This window comes from Papio anubis, chromosome 8, assembly GCF_008728515.1.
Source record: "Papio anubis isolate 15944 chromosome 8, Panubis1.0, whole genome shotgun sequence".
Classification (NCBI taxonomy): domain Eukaryota; kingdom Metazoa; phylum Chordata; class Mammalia; order Primates; family Cercopithecidae; genus Papio; species Papio anubis.
This window is the reverse complement of record NC_044983.1, coordinates 123,479,462-123,505,400: the sequence shown is the minus strand read 5'-3', so window position 1 is coordinate 123,505,400 and position 25,939 is coordinate 123,479,462. Positions and strand designations below refer to the sequence as shown.

Below are 25,939 nucleotides of genomic sequence, written 5' to 3'. Positions count from 1 at the left end.
AAAGGGAGACGATGACATAAAATATGAATTCCCAATCATTTGGCAAGAGCGCCCTGGTTCACTTGGCAAGCATTTTTTGCCTTAGTAACATCTGTAAGATGGGGTCATAATAATAAACAGATCTTAGAGTGGTCATGGGAATCACTAAACGAAATGATTGATATGTGCACAAGCACAGCACAGTATGTGGTCCATATTAGATGATCATTAAATGCTAGCATGTGTGTGTGTTTACACAGATATACATATATATACATATGCACATACACACACGCTATATCATCCATATGTTATAATATATCCACATATTGTGGATCACATCCAGGGTCTGGACCTTGAGAGGAGGCTGAGTCTGCAGACTCCACATGGCTCTGGTGCTGCCCTCCACGGTCATATGGCATGTCTTGGAGCCCTCACATCTATATTGTACATTACCATTTGCAAAGCACATGTCCACCCACTTTTTCCCATGTAATCCCTGCAAGCCCACGAAGTGCAAGGTCCCACAGTTTGTAAGTGGCAAAGCCAAACTCCAAGCCGGACTTTACCTGAGGCCTTTGGGATCCAAATCCTGTGCTCTTTCTCCAACAAAATCCTGCCTGCAGCAAAGTTCTGGCCACCTTCCGTGATCTCTCCATTCTCCTCCCCACCCACTCCCCACCGTCATTTTCTCTCTCTCACCCTCCCTCTCTGCAATAGCTACTTCAAAGGAACAATATTTGAAGAATAATGGTGCTCAGCTACCCTAGTTTTCATTCAGGGTGTGTGCCTCCCCTTCAAGTCTCCTGGTGTGTCCAACCCAGTACGTGACTGGCTTTGGGTTGGTTCAGTCCCTGTTCTGGGTTCCATCTGCCCTGGCACTGAACGCTGGGCCTGCTTCTCATTGTAACAAGGTTGCACTAATTAGCTGTGTTGGATTTTGCATATGGAGAATGCAAATAAATGCAAAGCAGCATGCAAATTAGCATCATCCTGGCTCTCCCAAAGGACCAGTCTGCAATACTGATGTCAGTGACAAAGTGTATTAATAGCCCATCTCACTAAGGCATGCTATTTTTTCAAAGGAGGCAGCCATCAGGGTTTTTCTCTTTTTTTTTTTTTTTTCTGGAATAATAGTGACTTTATATTGAATTCCAAGTTTATGATCCTTGACAAGAAGTTCATTGACCACAATGCTATGTTCTCTATAGAAGGTTCTTGTGGGCAGTAGGGTTTGATGGAAAGAGAGCACAGACTCAGGAACTGAGCCACAGAGGTCGTAGTTTAAAATCCTGCTCTTTGCTTGGACAGTTACTTAGTCTGAGCCTCAGTCCCCTCAACTGTAACATGGGGTTAATCAATCTACTACAGAGTTGCTGATGAGGACTAAATGAGATCATGTTTAAAGTAGGCTGAAATACAATGGGTGAGCAGTAAGTGTTCATCTCCTCCTCTCCTATTCTTTCCCGCTTTGAGGAGCTAAGTTGGTAATTCATGGAGACCGGAGGGTGCTCATCTCCCCTTCCTTGTTTTCCCCGTATTGCTTGCCATTCCGTTAAATGTGTTTAAATGTGTCTTTCTAGTACAAAGCTGTGACAGTAACACACAGGCCCAGTCATTTTTTGCAAGAAATTATAAGACCTCTTACATCTTCCAGAAACGAGACAATGACTCTGTCCTGCTCCCAACAGCCCACCTCTGTAACACAGCAGCTATTCTTGCAAAGCCTCTTCTATCATCCTCCCAACCCTAACACCTTTCTCGGGTTCCCTGGGAGGTTAGGGGCTCTCCTCTGCACTCCCAGAACACCTGCTCCGTGGCCTCTTCAGGACTGTACACTGTTGCCATAGCCTGGTTTATCTTCCCCCCAAACAGATTGGAAGTTTCTTACAGGCAGGAACTAGTTCTGAGTCATCTGTGTGTGCTGAGCACACAAGGAAGACATCCCGGCACAGAAAAGGTGCTGGGTATATGTGGGAGTTAGAGAGATGGGGGAGGATAAAAGGAAAGAAGCATCACTATATATTTAGCAGGGGCCACATAAAAATCTGCATAATTATTCATAACAAAACACAGACAAAAGTGATACTTATATTCTGGAAACGCATGAAAACCTGAGCTTGGGTGCCTGACACCAAGCCCCACCTTGAGCAGAAAGAGGCCACATGGACACGGATCTTCTCTAACACAGAGACGGTGCCCTGAAGTGGGCACATGGGGACAGTAGAGCTTCTGGTTAGGGCTTGGGGTTTCCCAGGCCAGGCTCATCCACTCAGAGTTGAACATCCCAATGTTCTGTCCAGATGTCCAAGATTCACATTCTGTCACTGGAGTCTTGCATCTGATGCAAAATAAATGGCTGTTGTTCAAACTTCCTGTTCACGCACTGGTGGGGAGGGCACGCACACACATACACACTAAGGGGCACACATCTGGAGCTGCTCACAGCCAACAGACACACACTCTGAGATCAGCTTTATCTTCTTATGTGTTCCAAATACCCAGACTCTGCTCTCGGTGGTTACAGGCATTTCTGAATCTCCACAGATGCCAAGCGTGAAGATAGCCCCAGAGTCCCCAGCTGCTCCGCGTGCCCAGGCCCCCCGCAGGGCCTCAGCTCTGGATGAAGACAGCACTCCTAGGATCCCACTCAACAATCAGTCTCCAGAGGATCCCTTGCCATTGGGCCTGAGGAGTGTTCTGGGTTCTCCTTTTTGGGCTGTTAACTTCAAGGCCAAAAGGCAGAGGTATCAGCTGAGTGAGCCAGAGGACCTACGGAAAGGAAACTCTCCAGCCGCTGGCCCCCAGTTCTGTCTCATGGCAGCCGCTGGGAGAGTTGTTCTCACTTTGCCGGTGAAGAAACTGAGAGATGAGGTGGCACATACACCTGCACTTGGCCCCTGGACTGCAGCCAAGACCACCATGCAGCCTCCGGGGGCCTGGCCTGGGGACCCAGGTAGATGGTTCCTGGGTCCTGTGTAGATGGTTCTCAAAGAGCTCTGCGCTCTTTGAGAAAACAAGTTCTTAAGAAGAAAACAGTCCAAAGAGTTAGGGTGAAAATTCTAAGCCCCCAGAGGGTCTCACCTCTCCATAGGGGCAGGAAGGAGGGACGGGCATGGATCTTCCTGGGGACAAAGCTGAAGGGTAGCATTTGGCCCTCCTGGGGCGGAAGCCTCCATGGGAGGAGGAAAAGGCTGGAGAGACTGAGGAGTAAAGCAGGAGAGAGAGAGAAAGGAGAGGGGGAAGAGGAAGGGAGAGAGGGAGGAGGAAGGAAAGGGGAGCGGGAGAGAAGGAGCGAGGCGGGGAGGACCATCTACCTTAGAGGGAAGAGTGGGTTCTCCATGGAAACAAAAGTGCCTGTTTGCCTTAGGATGCCACCAAGGAGGAAAATTGTAAATCACTTTCCAGGCAGGAGGCAGGATGATTGCCCTGTCTTTGACAGCTGAATTTGAAAAACACTCCTATCAATCATCATAGATCCTGTGGCGCCCACCTATGCCAGGTGCTGTGGGGGCTATTTAAAAAAAAAAAAAAAAAGACAGGTCTCACACACACTATTTTATCTTACACATTCCTTTTAGACAAATATTATGCAGGAATTATTTTTCTCTTCCTCCCTCCTCAACTGCAAAGAGAGCAAGGGAGGGAAAGAGGGAGGCAGGGAGGAACAAACGTATTTACCTGCCCACCACACCAAGAAGGATCTTTCATCCAGACACAGGTGCTGGAGGTGGAGAGACTTAAGTCTGAAACTCAGCAGCCCCTGTGCCATTTATTGAGCGCTTACTGTGTGCCAGGTCTAGTGCCGAGTCACCCACATTGTCCTATTCTCACTACTCCCATTTTTCTGAAGAAGAAGCTGGTTTTCAAGAGATGTCACACAAGTGGTCCAAGTCACAGCACTATCAGGAGGCAGGTGGCAGGACTTCAACAGACTGAAATAAAAGGTGCTTATTCTAAACCCCCATAAAATGGTGCTTTCCCTTTTTCACTGGAGACAGAGTCTGGCTCTGTCACTCAGGGTGGAGGGCAGTGGCGTGATCTCAGCTCATTGCAACCTCTGCCTCCCCAGTTCAAGCAATTCCCATGCCTCAGCCTCCCGATTAACTGGGATTACAAGTGTGTGCCACCACGCCTGACTATTTTTTGTATTTTTAGTAGAAACAGGGTTTCACCATATTGGCTGGTCTCAAACTCCTGACCTCAAGTGATCCACCCACCTCGGCCTCCCAAAGTGCTGAGATTCCAGGCATGAGCCTACTTTCCTATTCATATGTCCTAATTCCATGTCAGCAAATGCCATAGCGCTGGGTTGGAGGAAGCCAGGCCTGCAGGAAAAATGACAAGCTGGAGGAAGGAGGTTGACTCCTGCTTGTCTTAACAGGCACTTTGGTGGGTGCTATGAGATCGCTGTGCATGTGTGCCTGCATGTGTGGCTGTGCGTGTGTATGTGTTTATGTGTACGTGTTTAAATGCGTACATGTGCGAGCATGAATGTGTATTTATGTGCCTCTCTGTGTACCTGCATGTTTGTGCATGTGTGTAAGTGCAAGTGTGAGTGTGTGTGCATGTGTGTGTGAGAGAACATAAATGTGCATGTGTATGTGTAGTATGTGTGTGTGTAGTACGTGTATGATGCTTGATGGGGAGGAGAATTGGGCATGACAGGGTAGCTGGAAAGGCATTAAGAGTTCCCTTACTTTACATGCAGATAATGATTTTCACCAAAGTGGAGTATTCTCTCTCTCTCTCTTTCTATTTGTCTGCCTTTCTTTCTTTCTTTCTCTCTCTCTCTCTCTCTCTCTCACACACACACACACACACATACACACACACACATATCCTTGTATGTGATTTCTTCTTATGTGTGACAGAGCTAACTGCTTAAAAATTACCTGACTGGCAGCCACTGCGCTGGTACATTCACAAGTTTGACCCCAGGTGGATTCCATGAGGGAAGTGTTGTTACCTTCATTCACAGAGAAAATGAGGCTTGCAGAGGTCAAGTGACGTTTCCAAGGCTGTGACTCAACGGTGGCTTAATTTCCCCTTAAATGTGACTGATTTCAGACATACCAAAAAAAAAAAAAAAAAAAGTATATATGGGAACATAATGCCTGCTGTTTTATTTAAGGTAAACATCCTTCTTTCCCAAAAGTAACTTTGAGGTTTCTCATTCCCTTAAATGTGTGTATAGTGTGCTGTTATTGAACAACATACATCCTGGTTATTCTCTGTTTACCGCTGTCCTACCCAGATCCATCTCTGTGCCCCAGAGACTGCTCCCAGTAGAGGGCATCTCCCAGATGCCCTTGTTTTCTGGTTCTTATTGGGTTCAGCCAAAGAGCCTGGCAAGAGATTGCAGCTGGGCAGGAGGAGGGAGAGACTGGGGTATTTCTTACCGCACTTCATCCTTGCTATGGTGTGATCCTGGGGCCTGCCTGACAGCCTCTCCTCTGACTCTCAGGCCCCCACTGGGTTCCTATAACACTGCCTCCTATACTTGCCCCTTCTCTAGGTATAAGGAGTAGCAAATAGGGAATAAATAATGGAATGAGAGCCACACAAATAGGAATTTGGAATGGCAGCCACAGCAAATAGGAATTTGCTACTCCTTATACCAAGAGAATAAATAAGCCCATTATTTATTCCCACGGGTTTCACCATGTTGCCCAGGCTGGTCTCAAACTCCTGACCTCAAGTGATCCACCTGCCTCAGCTTCCCAAAGTGCTGGGATTACAGGCATGAGACACCACGCCCGGCCATACACCGATTCTTCAGACTGCTTTTTATGCTTTACATCACGTGTTTGAGATTCACCTATATTTACTATATGTAGCTCTAGTTCTTTGATTTTCACTTCTCTGTGATACTCTTTGTATGAGTTTATTTGTCCATTCCCTGTTGAATGGACATTTAACGGGTTTTTTTTATTTTTTGTATGTTTTGGTGTTGCAAATACTACATTTCTGCTTTGCACATGAGCATTCTCTAGGGAGTATAATTAGGAGTAAAGTTGCTGTAGCGTAATACCGCCAAATTACTTTCCAAAGTCAATATAGTCTTTAATAAAACAAATAGAATTTGAGAGCTGAACAAAGCTGGAAAACCAGGTTCCCCTTACATTATGCAATTATCTGTTTTGAAGAACTATAGCAATATCTGGTTGGAATGAGCCACCCACCCAATGTAAGAATTCTTTCAACAGCATTCCCAGGGGATGGCCAAACAATCCTTTCTTGAACTCTTGGAAATCCACATTGGAAGTCTGATACTTTAACTGTGATCCCTCTGCAGAGCAAGAATAATTTTGGGGGAAAAATAGTCCTCTTTTTTTGCTGTGCTGCTGAAGCCTTCACTCACCACTGGAACGTGTGGCAAAAGGAAAAAGGAACAAAGGATGAAGGCAACTGGGTAGGCTGGGTAGATGCAGAAGGACCATTCTGCCCTGCTAAGAAGTGTGTGCTTTATCCTGGAAGCAATAAAAAGTCACTGAAGGACGCTGGGCAGGACAGAAGCATGCTCAGATTGGCTTTCAAAAAGTCATTCAATCTGGAGTATCCACGGTGGTGGCAGAGGAACCAAAGAGGGAACAGTTACCGTGACCCTGAAGAAAGATGCTAATGCCCAAATGAAGAGGTACTAAGGCTGGAGAAAGGAACCCGCTTCAGTGGTTGAGACTAGAACCTGGAAGAGAACTAACTGGCTCATGGCATTTACTTGCCCTATTAACCTCCTGGAGCATTTGTTTCTTTATCTGTAAAACGAGGGTAATAATGGTACTAATTCCATAGAGTTTGTGTGAAGATAAAATAAAATCTCACATTTGAAAAGTGTTATGCCTGGTTCATGGTGTGTGCTCACAGTGTGTTAACTATTGTTACTGTTGAAGAACTGTTAAGAACACTTAGGAACAACAGTAGTCAGGGTAGACCAAAGTGCTGTAGCTGAAACCCTTAAATTTGTAATGGTTAAAACACAACAGGATTCTATTTTCTCATACACAAGGGAGTCCAAGGTGAGAGTCTCAGATTTACAGATCGTGTCCTCCACGTGGTGACTCAGGGCCCCTGGCAGCTCCAGGGTCACGTGGAACTTTGTTGTTCTCTTCATCCAGCCTGAGGAAAAGAAAAAGGTACATCCCCCCCTTTTTTTTCTTTTTTTTTTTGAGAGGGAGTCTCGCTCTGTTGCCCAGGCTGGAATGCAGTGACGGGATCTCGGCTCACTGCCAGCTCCACCTCCCGGGTTCACACCATTCTCCTGCCTCAGCCTCCCGAGTAGCTGGGACTACAGACACCCACTACCATGCCCGGCTAATTTTTTGTATTTTCAGTAGAGATGGGGTTTCACGGTGTCAGCCAGGATGGCCTCGATCTCCTCACCTTGTGATCCAGCCGCCTTGGCCTCCCAAAGTGCTGGGATTACAGGTGTGAGCCACCGCGCCCAGCTTTGTACATCCACGTCTTAAAAGCCCTCCTCCTGGATGTGGGCACAGTATTCCCACTCGTGGTCCCTTGGTGAAAACCAGTCACGTGGCCACAGCTAGATGCAAGGGAAGCTGGGAAATGTAGTCACTGACAAGCAGCCACTTCTGTCTCCACCAGGGCTTCCCAACCACAGCACTACTGGCATTGCAGGGTGGATAATTCTTTGTTGTCAGGCTGTCCTGTGCACATGGTGGGATGTTTGGTAGCATCCCTGGCCTCCACTTACTAGATACTAGTAGTGTGAGCACAGGCACCAGTACACACACACACACACACACACACACACACAGAGGATACAACTCCTACCAAGCTGTGACAACCAAAAATGTCTCTAGACATGTCTTTTGGGGAGAAAAATTGCTCCTGGTTAAGAAATACTGCTTTACACTAAAGAAGGGGAGAAGAGATACTGCGAGGCACCTGGCAACCTCTTTTGGAGAGAGAAAATTCAAGCTACTAGCTCAGCTGAATTCCTAGTCCCTACTAGAATGTGAACTCCCTGAATTCATGGGTTTTGTATTCTTTGTTTTCTGCAGAATCTCCACCTCCATACCTGCAGTACCACCTGACTCCAAAAAGGTGCTCAATAAATAGTTGTTAACTAACCGAATGCGTTAGACTAGACCAGCATGTACTAGTCAAACATACCTGGGGTGCTTTCCATAAACCGAGCACTGTGCTTATAAAAGATGCCCTCTCTCCTCGCCGCAGGTAATAATTAATAATAACAATAATAATAAAAGCCCAGATCCACTGGAAGAAGGAAATCACATGAGATCTGCCAACCTCACCCCTGGAGGCGACGAGCATTGGTACCTAAAGGACAAATACAAAATTCCGGCTCCATCAGCTGCTCCCCACCACTGCTAAAGGACCTCATGACACTCGAATGCTGGAGATCCCTCTGCCATGCCTGACATCAAGCCATTACATTCTTTGAAAGAAGACCTGATTATGCCATAGGCAACAACCTACAATTTCTCATCTGCTAAGTGAGGTTCTGTGGGGTTTTAATTCTCCCCTTCAGTTTAAAGGCTCCCATCCCATCTTTTCAGTATTTCCCATCCTCCTGGCTCTGACACCTCTGTCAACATTACAAGGCAGGAGATGCCATGACATTATGGTTGCCATGGATGAATCTAATGGTTATATTGATTTCTTGGTTACATCTGCTCCAAAAGAGCCACAGAGAATCAGGCCCCGAGGGTCTGAAAGATAAAAGGAGAAAAAAATAAATGGACTTTTTTTTTCCTTCAGGGAAATAATTACCACAAACAAATTAACCTGTGAGCCCATGTTTAGAAGCATTTATTACAAGAGACCGTGAAATACAAGCACAGCAGTACAGGGCACCCATTGCGCAACACGGGAAGAGTCAAACACCAAAATCGCCTGAGAAAGAACCTCGAAGTTAGCTTCAAGGCAGGATGATTAAAAAGCCAGACAGATTATACCTGTCATGAAAAAAAGATATTTACTAGCTTTGTGAAATTAAAATCCCTAAGCTGCAATCTCTTCACTTGTACCATGGAACTAATAATATTAATACCTTCCTTGCAGAATGATCATGAAAAACACATGAAATAACAAGTGCGAAAATATCAAGCAAAGTCTCTGTCACACATTACAGTTTCAATTAGTATTATTTTTGCTTCACAGGGAAAAGAAAAGTGGATAGTCAGAAAATATGCATGGCTTTAAGCATGACAATTAACAAGAAGGAGTAAAAACTGGGACAACCTCGGAACAACCTCCTATAAATAGAAACAAAACCAAAATGTCCATAAAAACCACGCGCAGTTCCTCCATGACACGAGCAGGCAATAACCAAAAGGGTCCCTCTCAGGAGGCCATATGACATGGAACCCAGACAATGACTTTCCAAACCTCAACATCTGCACGTCTTCCCACAGTCAGACCAGCACCAGCACAGAAGGTTCTATCCTGGCCAACCTTGGGGAGAGCAAACTTCCCACCTTGCCACCCCCAAGAGACAAACAAATCAGGCAATTAAAAAGGGTGAGAGAGAAAGGGGACAGATTAATTTCTAGAGCCAGTTTGCACATCAAAACCAGACTTCAGCGACCAAAGAAATCAGACAAAATTCATGAAATAAGAGCCTGAGGGTCTGTTTTAGCCCGATGTTACCATCCACACCATTAAGTTAGTAGGGCAAACATTTTGACTCCAAATCCACATATCTAAGACATTGGCCAGTGGGGGAAAGGCCCCTTCTTCCCTTTTTCCTTGGTTACTAGGCACTAATCTAGGTACCGTGGTATAAGAAGATGATGAGACACATACTCTGCAGTGTGTCTTCAAATGTGGCAACTATTGAGAAGACTTGGATAATGTTAGGGATTGTCTAAGAAACACAGATAAAATGGTGCCTCTTGCACTGTTCAGAGAGCCCCCCAGCCCCCAGACATTTTAGACTTGGTCAGGCTAGACCACGGAGAGTCTTCTGGTTCTGAAGGTGGCAAAATCTAGATATGCTAGCTATTTATTTATTTATATTTTTTTGAGACAGAGTCTCTCTGTCACCTAGGCTGGAGTGCACTGGCGTGATCTTAACTCACCACAAGCTCTGCCTCCCGGGTTCACGCCATTCTCCTGCCTCAGCCTCCCAAATAGCTGGTACTACAGGCGCCCGCCACCAGTTCGGGCTAATTTTTTGTATTTTTAGTAGAAACAGGATTTCACCATGTTAGCCAGGATGGTCTCTATCTCCTGACCTCAGGATCCACCCGCCTCGGTCTCCCAAAGTGCTGGGGTTACAGGCATGAGCCACTGCACCCAGCCTATAACGCTGATTAAAAGTAGCCCTCCCACAACTAGAGCCTTTAGATGATAAGCATCCAGAGTCATCTGCTTTCCTGCAAGAGAAAGAGTCCTGGGTAAGCATCTACAATGCACTAAGCATTGGGAACAGACTCAGAGGTGAGAAACGTTCATATATTCATTCAGCAAACGTTCATTAAGTTCCCACTATGCGACAATCATGATATTAGGAACTGGGTTCAGAGCAGTAAATCCAGTAGGAAATGAGCATCATTTTTTCTGCTTTCAAGTTGTTCACGGAGATACGGAAAAGTAAACAGAAGTCAAAACAGGAGCGGTAAATCCAACAGGAATGGACAGGAAGGGCCAAGACGAGTCCACAGGATGAGCAGGAATGAGTTAAGCAAAAAGTTTGTTAAATAAATGAATGAATAAGTATTAATTAATTAATTAATAGGTGAGAAACAGGGACCTCTGCGCGGAAGAGATTAAGTGCAAAAGCAAAGGAGCATGCAAGAATATCTAAATTGTCAGCGAGTAAGTGATCTGGTGCGGCTGGTGTGTGCTAAAGTGGCAAGGTACTAACAAGAGCAATGATAAGAACACAAGGATGGCTGGCATTTTCTGAGTTTTTTTCCATGCACTGTTCAAAGGGCTTTAGGTGCATTATTTCATTGAATATACACAACATTACTAGCTCCATTTTACAGATGAGAAAACTGAGGCATTCATGAGACTAATGAGAATTTCCCCTTGTTCACACAGCCTACAAGTGGCTCAGCTGGGATTCAGACTAATGCCAGAGACTTCCTTCTTCACCTGTGGATCTTGAGGAGGGATTTGCTGGTCACAGGAAGGCTTCTAGACTCAGTCTTGTCAGAAATGAAGAGGCCAAGAAAAGATGCTACACAGTTTTGGCTCATGAACATCTCACATTCTCTAAGGAGAGGCAGGCAAGGGCAAAGTCTACACAGGCCTTGAAAAGTCTAGACCACAGGTTGGACAAAGAGACATGCCTGTGCCTCTGACCCAGAATGAGGGTAAGTTGAATATTTCTTTTTTTTTTTTTTTTGAGACAGAGTCTCGCTCTGTCGCCCAGGCTGGAGTGCAATGGCCGAATCTCAGCTCACTGCAAGCTCCGCCTCCCTGGTTTACGCCATTCTCCTGCCTCAGCCTCCCGAGTAGCTGGGACTACAGGCGCCCGCAACCTCGCCCGGCTAGTTTTTTTGTATTTTTTAGTAGAGACGGGGTTTCACCATGTTAGCCAGGATGGTCTCGATCTCCTGACCTCGTGTAAGTTGAATATTTCTTTGACACATTGATGAAGGCTTTGTAGAGCTGGTATCATCTGAGTCAAGTCTGGAGGGTAGAGAAAGATATCAGGCAGATGTCACAGTATATGCAAAGGAAGGGAAGCTAGAAACTGCACCATGTGTTGGAGGCAGGTAGGTTTGGAGCAATCTGAAGCATACAGGAGGAGCGGCAAGAAGGACTCGTTTTTTACTCAGAGCTTGTCTGTGGCTTGGAGTCCAGGGTTTAGGTCCCGGAGAACCAGTAGCTTGAGGGTTCTTCAAATTCAGAGATGGTGGCCCTGAATCACTTAACATGGTACAGATGAAACTTATGCAAGAATGCCCTGCACACACATGGAGGGCTTTCAAGGTACTTATCACCTGTCACCTGCACCTCTAAGAGGATGAAGGCTGCTGGCAAGAGAGCGGGCTGAAGGACCCCAAAAATGTCTCTTTCCTCTTCTCTTTTTTCAATTTCACACACATACGTACAGAAGTTCCTTACCACTGAGAAAGCCCACCAAAAACACCCAGACCAGGAAAAAGGCAAGAGAAGAAGGAGGGAAAGCACCTGAGCACCAATCCCAGCCCTGCCCTGACCAGCTGTGTGCTCATCTCAACCATTTGCTCCTCCTGGGGAAGACTACATTTCCCAGCCTCTTTTGCAGTTACTTTGAGGCCATGGGGCTGAGTCTTGGCCCATGCAGACTGAGCAAAATGCACAAAAGCCTCCACTTCCAGGCCTAGCCTTTTTGAACATCCTAAGTGACCCTCTGCCCTCTCTTTTTCCTTCCATGGTGACTTTGGGGATCGTGTGCTCCAAATGATAGGGGCTATAGCATGAAGGAGGGCTGCCCTACCCCAATAAGACTGCAACTTAAGCAAGAAATGCATTCGATATGTTAATCCATTGAAACTTTAGGTTTGTTGCTGTAAAAGATAGTGATTCTCCAGTGGTTCTAAAAGCTTGATCCACAAACCCACAGCCTCAGCCTCAACTTGGAACTTATCCGAAATACATATTCTCTGTCCAGGTGTGGTGACTTACGCCTGTAATGCCAACACTTTGGGAGGCCAAGGTGGGTGGGTCACCTAAGGTCAGGAGTTTGAGACCAGCCTGGCCAACATGGTGAAACCCTGTCTCTACTAAAAATACAAAAATTAGCCGGGTGTAGTGGTGGGCACCTGTAATCCCAGCTACTTGGGAGGAGGCAAGAGAATCACTTGAACCTGGAGGGCAGAGTGAGCCAAGATCGTACCACTTCACTCCAGCCTGAGAGACAGACAGAGACTCTGTCTCAAAAAAAAGCAAAAGGAAAAAGAAACACAGATTCTCAAGTCCCACCCTAAAGCTGCAAAATCAGACAGAAACTCTGTGCTCAGGGCTTAGAAATTCTTTTCAAGTGATTCCGATGCAGCTACAGTTTGAGAACCACTGGCTTCCTCTGAGAGGTTACTGTGTGGCCTTCATCTTTTTGAGCCTTGGTTTCCTCCTCTGTCAAATGGAGATAAGAACACGCCCCTCTGCAGAGTTCATAAGAGGGTCAAGTGATACTGCATGAAATGATGTGTTTAAGGAGCCTGGCATGGTAGTTGATACACAGTCAATGCACAATAAATGTTATTTCTTAATAAACAAAAATGTTAAATGTTAGTTCTTTTTCTTTCAGCTAGGGGCCAGGGACTGCCAGAAAAATAGAAGGTGGGGATGGGGATTGCCGGAGACATAGGAGGTGGGGTCAGACTCATACCTCTAATCTGAGCACTTTGGGAAGCCAAAGTAGGAGGATGATTTGAGGTTGGGAGTTCAAGACCAGCCTGGCCAGCATGGTGAAACCGGGTCTGTACTAAAAAATACAAAAATTAGCTGGGCGTGGTGGTGGGTGCCTGAAATCTCAGCTGCTCGGGAGGCTGAGGCCAGAGAATCGCTTGAATCCAGGAGGCAGAAGTTGCAGTGAGCCGAGATCACGCTACTGCACTCCAGACTGGGTGACAGAGCAAGACACCTCCTCAAAAAAATTTAAAATTTTTTAAAAAAAACAATAGAAGGTGTGATTCCTGCCTCTTGGCACTGCTGGACAGCTTGTGAGCCCCAAGTGATTCCTACTTCCCAGTATTCAAGCCCTTGTGTAACGCACTCCACTTGCAGGTGGGCTGGACCTAGAGACTCACTTCTAATGAATGTAATATATTAAGCTAAGCTCCTTTTAAATGTCCGAGGGGAGGATTATTTGCCTCTCCCAGCTTCTAGAGGCCCAGGTGTTCCTTGGCTTGTGGCTACATCACTCCAATCTCTGCTTCCTTTTTCGAATGGCCTTCTCCTCTTCTGTCTCTTACAAAAATACTTGTCACTAGATTTAGGGTCACCCAAAGAATCCAGGATGATCCCATCTCAGGATCCTTATATGCAAAATATATTTTTTTCCAAGTGAGATGATATTCACAGGTCCTAAGATGTAGACATTTCTTTTGGGGGTCCACCATCCAACCCACTACAGTGCCCAAAGAAGAGTCAGGTCTTGTTCAATCTTATATTCCACTGACCAAGACACCTCATTTGTAATGCATGACACAAACTTGAAATTTGACAACATTTTTAACAGAATGGCAGAAATGCATAACAGTAAAGCTATTGGACTTTAGAATTAGCTAAACCCCTATTCAAACTTCAACCACTTACAAATAAGTGACGTTAGGCAAATTACTTCACCTCTCTGGACCTCAGTTTCCTCCTGTAGGCATTTTAATAATGCATATCTCATGGGGGTGTGATGAGGATTGAGGTAGTAAATGCAAAGCCACTACACAGCGTCTTGCATCAAGCAGGGCTGCAAAGTGTGAACATGGTGCCTGCTACACAACAAGTGCTCAGAAAGGCTCGCTATTCCAACTAGAATTTTGAGGATTAGAGTTGCTGTTCTTCCTCTCACAAAACCTCCTAGCCTTTTGCTCTGACTGCCACAGCGACCGTTTTGCCTGCTCAGAAAGGAGAAAGGAAGAGGGAAGTCCCTGAGGCACCCAACACTTCTCTTTTGAGACAGCTGTGGACAAAATATCCCAGCCCTGCCCTCCCATCTCCTGGCTGGTTTCCTCCAGCAATGCCTCTCAGAGAAGGGCTGGAGGTGAGCTCCCCTGGGCCCCTCAATGTTATTCCTGGCATGAGGTAATACTGCCCGTGTCCTCGGAGGCCCGTAAGAATCCCCGCAGTTTGTCTTTCATCAGAGCAACTCAAAGCTGTGTGGCATCCTCCCCAGAAGACCACGCTCCCAACCCCATTGTGGGAGCCGCCTACTTCCCAGGATGGTCTGGTATGTGCAAGGCAGAGGGAGAGAGTGTGAACCGAAATAACCCAGCCCAGCATTGGCTCGAGGGCCACATACCTCCAGACTGCCAGGGAGATACAAGGCTTCATGTGTAAAAAGAAGCTTCCTGGGATTTTCTGAACGTTGATGCTCTGAGTCACACTGCAGTGGGCCCACATTCTCACTGCCGTACTGAGTAGCTGTGTGATTCTGAAAATTTCACTTAAACTTTCTGTGCTTCAGCTTTGGCTTCTAGGAAATAAAGTAGAGGATAGTAACATCTACTTCACTGAGTTGCTGGGAGGATTAAAAGAGACAGCTGAGTAGAGACTGGAAGAAAATATTTGCAGCACCTGGATCTGACCAGGGATTTGTATCAAGGATATATAAATCACCCTCGTGACTCGATAATAAAAAGACAGACAACCCATCTTCCCAAATACAGAAGAGACCTAGACACTTCACAAAGAAGATATATGCAGTAAGTGCATGAAACAATGCCCAATGCCATTAGTAATTAGGAAAATGTAAATAACAACCACGGCGAGTCAGCACTCCACACCCACTAAGATGGCCAAAATCAAAAAGACTGTCAATACCAAATGTTGGTGAGGATGTGGAACAATTGGAGTTCTCCTCTGCTCCTGGCAAGAGTTAAAAAATAATACTGGCCAGGTGCGGTGGCTCACGCCTGTAATTTCAGCATTTTGGGAGGCCAAGGCAGTCAGGAGTTTGAGACCAGCCTGGCCGACATGGTGAAACCCTGCCTCTACTAAAAATACAAAAATTAGGCAGGTGTGGTGGTGGGTGCCTGAAATCCCAGCTACTTGGGAGGCTGAGGCAGGAGAATCGTTTGAGCCTGGGAGGCATAGGCTGCAGTGAGCTGAGAACATGCCATTGCACTCCAGCCTGGGTGACAGGGCAAGACTTTGTCTCAAAAAAAAGAAAAAAAAAAAATACCACCTCTTGGAAAAACAGTTTGGCAGTTGCTTAGAAAGCTAAAAATATACTTAGCATACGATCCAACAATTCCTCTTCTAGGTATTTCCCCAAGACATATGTCCATAAAAAACCTTGTCCATGAAATCTCATAGCAGCTTTATTCATCATCAGTGCACACTTCAAACATCCCAAATGTCCATCAAATAGATGAAATAAATAACAGTGTGGAGTATCCAGACAATGGAATAGTAAATAGCGATAAAAAGGAAGTGTTTTTTATCTGTGCAACAACCTGGATGAATCTCATCAACAGGGTGCTGAAGAAAAGAAGCTAGACATGAGGAAAGTAAAGATGATTCTAAGAAGTTCTAGAACAGAGAAAATGCATGGGTAGGACAGAAATTAGAACAGTGGTCACCTTCATGTGGGGTGAGCAGGATGGAAAATAGAGACACAAGGAAACTCCCAGGGGTGATAGAAATGTCCTGTGTTCTTGTTTGGGGGTGAGGGGTAGTAGGATGTATACATTTGCAAAACACACCAAATTCTAACTTAAGATCTTTGCATTTGTCATCTGTAAACTATATAGCGATAAAAAATATTTAAAAGGGATATTGTATATAGTAGAGAGATTAGCAAGGGGGTCAAGCTCATAGACGGAACTCAGTAAAGGCCAGCTACTATTAACAAATTGGAGAAACAAGTAAAAACGACTCAATTGTATGCTGGGAATTTAAAGCACCGATCTGAACCATGAGCCTCTCTAGTCAGGTCCCCTCTTGGAGAAGGGGCAAAACTCACCCAATGGAACCCGAGGCGAAGACTGTTGTGGCCTGCCTCCCATGCTTCCTAATTTTTCTCCCATAAACAGAGAAACAGAAAAGGTGCATTTAGTGATGCAAACATGAAAGATGCAGCTCTAGGAGGAGTGGAACAAATGCCGAGGGTGGTGCTGGGGGAGTGATGAGAACAGGCTCACTAAGCAACAAGCAGGCATGAATGTCGCAGAGTGTCCACAGCCCGGGCTGCTGCATCTGCGGGCTTCAGGGATGCCTGAAGCAGCTGTGGAAATGAGATTGGGCCTAGCCACTGGGACAGTGGTCTCTCTCTTTTTTTTCTTTTTCTTTTTCTTTTTTCTTTTTTTCTTTTTTCTTTTTTTTTTTTGAGACGGAGTCTCTCTCTGTTGCCCAGGCTGGAGTGCAGTGGTGCAATCTTGGCTCATTGCAACCTCCGCCTCCTGGGTTCAAGTGATTAACCTGCTTCAATCGATTCTCCTGCCTCAGCCTCCCAAGTACCTGGGACAACAGGCACGCACCACCGTGCCCAGCTAGTTTTTGTATTTTTAGTAGAGATGGGATTTCACCATGTTGGCCAGGATGGTCTCCAACTCTTGACCTCGTGATCCGCTCGCCTCGGCCTCCCAAAGTGCTGGGATTACAGGTGCGAGCCACCGCGCCCTGCCGGCAATGATCTCTTGAAGACTGGATAGGCTCCGAGGGTAAGAAAAGGGGCTGGAGCCTAGCTGCCTCTCCCCCACCATACAATCCCAGGCCACCTTTTCCCATACTGGCCTCCCCTAGCCCCCTAGGGGGCTCCTCCTGCATCCTTCACTCTTTCCTGGATTGTTCACCCTCTGCTGTGTTGTGGCCTACACGGAAGCAGGAGAAGTCGCTCCCAGCCTCCTGCGGTCTATTCTACCTTAACTGAGATCTCTCATTGGACACAGGTCTGCAGTGGCTCCCAGGATTGGCTTCGAGTGGCTACTGGCTCAGATCTCAAGGAGCCTCATCTATTTCACATGAGATAAACCAGATGAGGTGTCCCCTGGTTCTGCCCTGGGCGGCTGTGATCTTCCCATTACTCTGGCTGTGGCTGCTGAGTCTTCTCCCAGAGGTCCAAGGGGCAGCCGAAGAAAGTTGCTGATACCGGCAAGCAGGGCCTCCCTCCTGGTCCCCTGCACAGCCTGCACAGTCCACTTTCCAGGCTTCCGTGGCCTGACTCCAGCCTTGCCAGCCATCCAGAGATACCGACATTTGCATAAGGTAATTGCTCTTTAAAAGCGTCTTTTAAAGAGAACACTGCATCCGAGGATTATAACAACAGAAGAAGAAAAAAAATAAGAGTTCCGTCTCATCCACTACCAAACAGGAATGTCAGTGGCAAAGGGCCCATATTTTGGATGCAAATCTTACAAAGGCCTTAGGAGGTTTTAGGGAAAAAATATATCTATATTTGTAGGAAGTGGCAAAACTCTTACCTTTCAGCTAAAGACTTTGTCTCTACCTGTGAATCAAAAGTCAGAACAAACTGCTCTGAATTACTAAACTTGCAACAAGTATTTTGAGGGTTTTTACTGAAGCGAAAGAGTGCTATCGTTTCATTCTCACCCATGACATGCTATGCACCCAGATCTGGCTACCTTATTAGCAAGACCTGGTGCAGAATGAAAATGCTTGTTGAAACAGGAAGAAAAAAAAAAGCTTTTTTCTTTATTCTGAGATCTCCATCCTGGCGTGTTTTGTTTTGTTTTGCTTTTATCTGCTATTTAATGTCATACTCTCTTTCGCACAGGAATACTTGCAGGGTGAATACGGCCCCTTGAAGACCTCCACAGCCGTGCCCCATGGCACAATTATGGGATTGATTCTGACCCTCTTCAGTCTTGGGCACATCTGGGCAGATGGGGAGGTGGCAGAAGCCGAACTTCACTTACAAAACACAAACTCAAAGATAAAGTGATTAAGATTTTCAAGAATTTCAAGGTGACTATTGCAAACCTTTAAGCCCCAAGTAGGGAGGCCTCTTATGTGCAGCAGTCAGCATAACTGAAGGTGAGGTGCCTCCCCGTAGAATGTCTTATCAATGTGGGCTCAAGGCCTGCCCCTCTGCCTTTGGCCAAGTTACTGATCTTTCCTGTTTATAAAATGGGACTAATAACAGTACCTCCTTTGGCAAGCTGATTGAATGATTAGTTGACCTAAGAATAATGGCTAACTCTCCTGCAGCACTTGTTGGCATGAATGGCATTAGGGGCTACCTAATGCCCCACACTGTTTGATGTGTTTTAGAAATATCAACTCACTTAACTCTCACAACAGGCGTGGGGGGATGTCGGTACTGTTTCTGCCTGACAAGAGAGCATGTGGAGGTGTGGAGCAACACGCAACTGGTCCAGGCCCAAACGGCCTGGGCGGGGAGGAGCAGCAAGGCCAAGATTTGCACCCATCCACTCAGCCCCAGAGCGTGCACTTCTGCCAGGGCCTGAAAGGTAAACAGTGGTTATTGTTTCATTTCATCTCCCCCTCATAATGAGCCCATGAGGTGGGGTTGTTACATTCATTTGAGATCATTAAACAGAAGGATACGGAAGCTCAGAGAGGTGAAGGAACTTGCCCAAGGTCCTCCAGCAGGACTAACTCCAGGAGAGGAGGGGATGTCGACTGAGGGGAGGAAAAGGGATAGAGAAGCTGGGGCCTCTGACAGAACGGACCTGCATGGAAGCCTTGGGAGTTTTTATGTAAGCCATGGCTCCAGATTCCAAAGGCAGGAGTGTGAGGGGTATAGAAGTATGGTTCATTACAGCCCTGGGATGCTAAAATCCTCGATTATCAGGGCAGGATGGCAGCGTGGAAAGCGTATCTATGTCTTAATTTTATAGCTGGGGAAACTGAAGCTGGATGTGGGAAGTGGCTAGCCTAATGTCCCTTAATCAGAAAACACAGCCCCAAGAGCGGTGACCCCCAGGCCAGCATGCTTGCCAGGTCTGTGGCATGTGCTGAGCACATACCAACGGTCCCAAGTCCATAAATCCAACAGTTAAACTCCTCCTATGAGGCTGCCGGATAACCACCAGGCAGTCCCAGGCACAGCCCAAATCCTTACAATAAAGCCCCTTGCCATTTCTAGCTAGGGTGGGTTTTTACTTGTAAAAGTTAGGAGAGAAAAACCTCCAACTTTAGAGTCAAGCAGATGTAGAATCGAAAACGGCTTTACCATTTATTAACTGTGTGACCTTAGGCAAATTACTTGACCTCTCTGAGCTTCAATTTCCTCATCAGTAAAATGGATCGAAAGCAAGATCACATCATAGTGAACATAAGTTTCTGGAACAGAGTAAATGAAAAAGAAGTTACAGAGTGTCAAACTGCCTAGTGTAAAAGTTAGCACTTAGTAGGTGCTCAATAAAGACCATTCTGAATCCATCAGAGGCCAAACGTACCTAGCATGTAAGAGAAGGGCCTCACAGGAGATGTCAGTTCTAGAGGCACTTACCACCCATCTCTGTCTAAAACCCAAAGAGGGGAAGTTCAGCAGAATTCGGGGAGGTCTGAAATAGGGGCCACCATTCATCATAACCAAGGAAATAAGATCTGGAGGTTCTAGTGATGGGAAGCAGGAAAGGGAAGTTGAAAAGGAGGCTTAAGGGTAAGAGAAGTTACATTTTTTGGAGTTTCCTTTCTATTTAAGGTCTTGCTAACCACTTGGTAAAACTCATTTCTGGTTCATGATCTTAGCAGGAAAACACATTTCATGCTAAACAGTAAGAACAGACCCCAGCTTGGAAAGTCCTCAGAGGTTCTCATGTTTCTTGTGTCATCTGTAACCGTAGGGTACCATGGGCTGAGTGACTCAATTTGAATAATTGTACTTTGAGGATTTCTAGGGGAAGCACCCAGGGCAACCTTCTGACTGGGATCTTATAACGCACAGACAGAATCAAAGCAAGATGCTTCTGAGGCCCAGAAGGCTCACTCCAGATTGCAATGCATTCATTCCACAAAAATTGATTGCTCACACAATGTGTGCTGAAGATGCCCTCAGAGACTAAGGACCCATAGTGAGCAACCTGAACACAAAGGGGCTTACACTCTGTCGGGGGAGGCTACCAAAAGAGAATCTCCCATGGGAATAGGTTACAGGGCAGAAGGTGTAGAACTTGGGAACCTAGTAATGACTGGGAGTTAAAGAATATCTCTTCAAGGAGATGGCACTAGAGGTGTGAACTGAAGGAGGAGAAAGGAATGTATTCGTCTCCTGGGGCTGCCATGACAGAATATTATAAATTGGGGAGCTTAAAATAACAGAAAAGTGTTTTTCCACAGCTCTGAAGACTAGCAGTCTGAAATCAAGGTGTCAGCAGGGCCGTGTTCCCTCTGAAGGCTGTAGGGAAGAACCTTTCTTTGCCTCTTGCTGGAGTCTGGTGGTTGCCAGTGATCCTCGGTGCTCCTTGGCTTGGAGATGCATCATTCCCACCTTTACCTCCACCTTCCCAAGGCCTCCCCACTGTGTGTCTCTGTCCTCAGGACACCAGCCAGTGGATTAGGGGCCACCCTCATCCAGAGTGACCTTATCTGAACTTGACTGCATCTGTGAAGACCCTATTTCTATTACACATAAGGTCCCATTCACAGGTTCTGGAAGTTCAAACTTCAGCATATCTTTCGCGAGACACAATTCAGCACGCTGCAGGAAGCAGCACAGGCAGGGTGAGCATCTGACGAAGCCCTGAGCTCGGCAGCAGATGGAGGCTTCAGGAAGGAAGGAAGCCAGTGTGTCTGGAGCCCAGTGAGGAAAAGGGATAGTGGGTGGCAGTCAGATCATACAGACCCAGGAGATGCTGAAGAGCAACGGGGGAATTCACCAGTTTTTAACTCTGAGATAGACACACTTTTTCCAGCTCATGCTGTTTGCCTCAAAGAGGTCAGCATCCCGGCACGGAGTTGTGGCCACGCTGCCTCTTCATAGTCTGATGCACCACACCTGTGACTGGCCTGCCACTCCAGAGCACCAGAGGTGAGGCAAAAATAGCTTCTGGTGTTGACAGCTCTCTGCTCTGGGAAACCAGAGGCTAAAGGTGTCCCATTTACTGCACAGTTGCTGCCTGAGTGCATCCCGATGGGCAGCAGGGGAAACCAGAAAGGGCACTTCTCTGCAACAAAAAAAAAAAGGAAACCTTGGACATATATATGTATATCAAAAAGTTTGTGCTTAAAGTCAAGATTTGTTTTCTGTGCAGTCCGCCTTTGGTATATCTTTGGTATAAGGGAGTCCAGTCATTTGTTTTACAAATACTTACGGAGTGCCTACCATGTCACAAATATTTTCCTTGGAAAGAGATAAGACAAAACTCCCTGCCTTCCTGAAGTTTCTATTCCAGGGGAGTAGGAGAAACTAATAAATCAACTCAAATAATTAATTGTAGGACCCAGTAGGAGACACCAAGAACAATGGAGGAAAAGAGAACCAGCAAAGAGCATAGCGAGCTTCATGGGATGTGGGGAAGTTTGAGTGTTAAATTTGGTGGCCAGGGAAGGCCTCATGGAAATGAAGATACCTGAGCAAAGACTGAGAAGGGATGAGGGAGTGGACAGACAGGCTACAGAGGAAACAGCAGGTGCAGAGAACTTGAGGGAGAATTATGGCTGGAGGGTCTGAGTTATGACAAAGGGGCCAGGATGCCAGGGTGAAATGAGATGGAAAGGAAGAGGACGTGATCAGAGACGTCACAGGGCTGCATCCCATGGGCCTCACAGGCCATGGTGAGGCCTGTGGCTTTTACTCCAAATTACATGGAACCCTTTGAGGGTTTTGAAGTAAATGGGCTTATGTGCTCTGGCTGCCATTTCAAAGGATCACCCAGGCTGCTGTTTTGAGGACAGATTGAGAGGCAAAGGCAGAAGCTGGGAGACCAACCCAGGGGCTGTTGCAAAAATTCCAGGCAGGAATGATGGTGGCTTTGACCAAGAAATGAGAGGAGGTCATAGTCTGGATACATTTGACAGATGGACTGGATAGATAGCGTGACAGCCCAAGGGATTCTTCCTGCCCACTGCATCCATGCACCGTGGTCAGCAGTGTCCCGCCGCTAGAGATGGTGCCAGAGTCAGCCCCCATCTCTCTGCCAGGAGAACTAGGCAGCCGCTTGGGCTGGCCTCCAGGTCCGTTGCCAGCGAGGGGCTACCGAACCATGCACAGGTAGCCAAGAGTACAATCCCACATGAGACCCCAAATTTGTTACCACCCAAGGGGTTATTCCTGCCCACTGCATAAAGAAAGACCATAGCATTGTAGTAGAGAAAGAATTTAATAGACACGAGGCCAGCCACGCCACATGGGAGATGGAGTTCGTACTCATATCATCTTGTTCAAAGCTCATAGGTTAGGGATTTTTCAAAGGCAGTTTGGGGGAAGGGGTCGGGGTGGACAGGTAACAGGTGCTTGCTGCTGATTGGTTGGGGCAGAGAGGAAATGGTAATGGGTTGAAGCTGTCCTCCTGTGGGGCTGAATTGCTTCTGGGTGGAGCCATCAGATCCAGGTGGAGCCATGGGTGTCAAATATGCAAAAAACCTGGAAAGATATCTCAAAAGCCCTATCTATAATAGTAGTGTTGTATTGGGAAAGTTGCATATCTTATAACCTCCGGAATAATGTCTGCACCTTAGTAGGATTCAGGCTCTTCTCCCCACACCCTGATGGTCCCCTATTAGCTTTACAAAAGTGGTTGAGTTTTGGGCAAGGCCTATTATCATTTAAACTGTAGCCTAAATATCTTCTAAAGTTAGCTTGACCCAATAGCCCAGGAATAATTAAGGGAAAGGGAAGATGGAGGTTGGGTTAGCTTTGCTTGCTGTTATAATTTTCTCACTGATATACCTTTTGAAAAATTTTCGCAAATAATTTTCTCACTGATATACTTTTTGCAAAGGTGGTTTCAATAGGGTGGATGAGAGAGGGGATGACCAACTGAAGTTCCTCATCTAAGCCAAAGCCTTCCCGATCTCAAGGGCTTTGTCAGAACGTCTTTTCCATCCTCCCTGCAGCAGGCTTCTTTAGGTCTGGGCTTGACTGTCACCTCCCCAGAGAGGGCTTTGCCAGACCCCAGTTCAAGTGTGGTCCCCTGTAATTCTCATTCCCGTCCATGTGGATGTTGTACTCAAACACAAGTTAGTGGCCTGCTTAGGTTTTGTCTGTTGGCTTGATTTGGGTCTGTGCCCCCAACTGGATGCATCAAGCTCCATGAGAGCAGAGACCTGGTTTCTCTTGTGCGGTGCCACATCCCCAGAACCAAGCTCAGGGCCACTCAGAGGAGGTGCCCACATGATATTTAAATGAGTGCATATTTACATAAGTATATAAAATATCTAACAAGGCATTTGTTTCAGCAAGGAGGGAAGGAAGGGAGGGAGGAATGGAGGGAACGAGGAAGGAAGGATGGAAGAAGGAAGGAAGGAAGGGAGGGAGGGAGGGAGGGAGGGAGGGAGGAAGGGAAGGAAGCAGAATTTATGGAATTTGCAAACTCAGCATTTAAACCCAGGTTTGCTTACCCAAATCTCACTCACTTTCTACTTCCCTCCACCCCACGCAGCCATCAATCAATGAACAAACCCATCCTGAGGCTGGCTGGGGAAACTGAGTCCTTAAAATGCTTACAATGTAACTGAGGATGCTAAACTAAGATGTACATAACACAACAGTGACCATGATTTAAAAAAAAAATTCATTAGCAAATTTTGTTGTAGAAGACGATCTAATTATAAGGAAAAATGTTTATGACACAGTTTTAAAAGAACGTTTTAGAAAACAGCATGTAAAATATAATCTCCTTCCTAAAAATATATATGTACATAGCAAATGTACTGGAAGATTTTACATCAAAATGTGAGCTGGGTGTATTTGACTGGGGTGATTGCTTGTATTAATTTGGCTAGTTTGTTTATTTAAATTTTCTGTTGTGATTCGGTATCACTCTTGGAGCAATACAAAAGTAATTAAAATTATATTTCTGCATACATATAAGTCTACAGTGAGCTGCAAGGTCAGCAGCGATTCCCATAGAAGGGGCAGGCCAGTGGTCAGGCAAGGCTTCCAGAAGGAGGGAAGGCGTGGACAGAGGTGGAGCACGCAGGTGAGAGGACATTTCCTGCTGCCGTTTTCCCAGTGACGCTGGGTGGTGGCCCCAGACTCCTCTCGGGTGTTCTGCCTCTTCAAGCCTCTGAGGGAGAAATGCAACTTGTTGGCTGGGTCCCTGAGAGGACCCTCCTGCCTGGCTTTGACCTAGAGGTCTCTTGGCCTCCACTGCCTTCATTCCAAAACACCCCTGAAAGCATCCTTCCTCGGAAGACCCAGGAGAAGCTCACCATTCCATATCAGCTAGGGATGTGTGAAAACGTGACCCACAGGTCGCCATATGCAATGACGCAGAGAACAGGAGTCACAGTGAGAGGGCCGGGTGGGAGACCCACTCTCCACTGCTTAGCTAGGCGACCCCAGGGGAGTCACTTCATCTCAAAGCATTAGTTGTTTGTAAAATGGGGTAATGAACCTCTCACAGGACTGCAGTAAGGGCAAAGGAAGATAACTTTTGTGAAATTAATGGGAAAAGGCCAGAAAAGCTGCTTTCTAGACAGTAACTCACGCACAAATGTTAGCAAATAATGATCCCATGGAAATTCAGTGCAGGACTCACTCTTGCTGGTAACAGTGAAGGAGAGCACAAAAGTCCCTGTCCACAGGGGCCAGGATCCCTGGGGGTCCCGAGGCCTGGGCAGAAGGCACTAGGGATGCGCCCAGCAGGGCCTTAGTTACTGCCAGCTTGCTCAGCATGGAGGAAACCTCTGCAGAGGAGGGGTGGACTGATGAAGGGGAGCAGCAGAAGACAATTTCACACTGAGTGCCAAAGTGCTGGGAACCGTATTATCTCTAATATAAGACCCTGCCAGGTAGTTATCATCTTCATCATTTTAAAAATGAGTAAAGTGAGGCACAGAGTGTTATGCAACCTGTGCAAGGTCACACAGCCAGAACATGGCCTCTGTACCTTCATTCTATGCACACTAATCTCCATCCCCAGGGCCGAGGGGCTGCAACCGGATGGTTAGGTTTAGTCTTAGCCCTGATGGTGAGGTGGGGAGGGGACAACGGTGACTTGAAAAGCTCTCTGTTCCCCTTGGCAGCTGTCTTTCCATTCTCACCCCCTCCTGCATCCCTCTGCCAGGCCTGTTGATCACAGAGGCACTATCCCATCTGCTCAGCCTAGAAGTTCAGAATCTCCCGTGGTTTCTGAAGCCTCCAACACTATTCTTTGTGACACTCTAAATACAGCAGCTTCTCCTCCTGGGGATGACAGAGGGTCAGTCAGAGCCCTGGGCCTCTGCT

The 25,939-nt window shown here is 46.5% G+C and overlaps 1 long non-coding RNA gene across 2 annotated transcripts in view; it reads right to left on the bottom strand.

Moving 5' to 3' along the window:
- LOC101002034 overlaps positions 1 to 25,939 on the bottom strand; it is a 324,709-nt gene that overhangs the window by 69,112 nt on the left and 229,658 nt on the right. For both annotated transcript variants that reach the window (XR_004185934.1, XR_002524006.2), the window contains 2 exons: positions 18,867 to 21,713; positions 14,921 to 15,094 (listed from right to left, as the gene is read on the bottom strand). This is a non-coding gene — a long non-coding RNA (uncharacterized LOC101002034). The remainder of the gene's footprint in view (positions 1 to 14,920; positions 15,095 to 18,866; positions 21,714 to 25,939) is intronic.